This window comes from Arachis ipaensis, chromosome B05, assembly GCF_000816755.2.
Source record: "Arachis ipaensis cultivar K30076 chromosome B05, Araip1.1, whole genome shotgun sequence".
Lineage (NCBI taxonomy): Eukaryota > Viridiplantae > Streptophyta > Magnoliopsida > Fabales > Fabaceae > Arachis > Arachis ipaensis.
The window spans coordinates 6,260,437-6,261,728 of record NC_029789.2 but is presented as its reverse complement, the minus strand read 5'-3'; positions in this window follow the sequence as shown (position 1 = coordinate 6,261,728).

Sequence of the window (1,292 nt, the reverse complement as noted above, 5' to 3'; positions counted from 1 at the left end):
TAAACCCCAAATGTTGAAAAAAAAAACAAAAAAGAAACTAATGAGAGAAAGGGACTTATTAATGCAACGGCCACGACGAGGATGTAGGAGGCAGCGACGATGAGCGGCAAAGAGGTTGTTGGAGGCAGTGACGACGCTGCTGGTGGCGGTGATGATTCTCCTGAAGGCGACAACAACGAGGAAGACCGATTAGGAGGCGACGTTTAATATGAACAAGCATGGAGCAGAAGGTGGCGACACTGTTGAACGAACGCGGTGCAGAACACAACGATGATGAAGGGGCGACAGTGAGTGAGAGGGCGGTGATTTGCGCTGTGAATAAGTGAGGGTGGCAGTGACCAACGATAAGGCTTGTGAGCGGAAGAGACGCAAAGAACCTTGGAGTGGTTGGCGAGGTGACGAGGCGGGAGGAAGACAGCGACGACACTGTTGTTGGAGATGAGAAGCAGCAGCTGGAGGCAGAGGAAGAAGGAGGTGACTAGGTGAGGTAGCTGGGTGAAGGAGATAGTGAATCTCCTGAGTGAGGAAGTGAGGCTGAGATATAGGATAGAAGATTAGGGTTTTTAACTTAATATATAAGGGTATACATGTAATTTTATATTTGCAGGTATTATACAGGTACCCACGGGGCGAATACCTCTTCCCCTGCCCCCGCCCCATTTATTAGACGGGCACTCGTACCCGCCACCCACGGAAAAAAACGCCCCCCATATCTGCTCATCGGCGAGTAAATTTCCGCGGATACCCGCCCCGCAGGAAAAAATTGCCATCTCTAATCTTAAAGAAGGTGAGCAATATTCTGTACAGAAATTCTGCTATAGTATTTGGCTGCCTAATACAATTTAATATTATGTCCATCATTAACGAAGCAAGTATGTAGCACATGTTTTATATTCATCAGAAAACTTAAATGCAACCGCCACAGGTTAAGTTGTATGTTGAGTTTGAATATATAGCTGGCGACGAGATTCAACATGACTCAGATATGAAAGATGATAGAGCTGAGGTATACGAAGGAAAGAATAATGATAGCAAAGAAGACTTCAAAGCTAACTACGAAGCCGGTGACAAGGATGAGGATGGTGACAGGCCAAGTGAGGCAGTCGTGGAAGGTTCCATGCGCAGTCAGTCAACCCTTCGATGTTTCGCCTTTTATGCGTAGCTTGGATCTTGACGCCATGCATGTACCGAAATTTTCCTAAATATGCAAACATAGGTACGTGAGGAGTGAGTAATATATTTTCTTAATTTATATTTTTGATAGATTGATGAGTGATCATTTATTTTTTCTG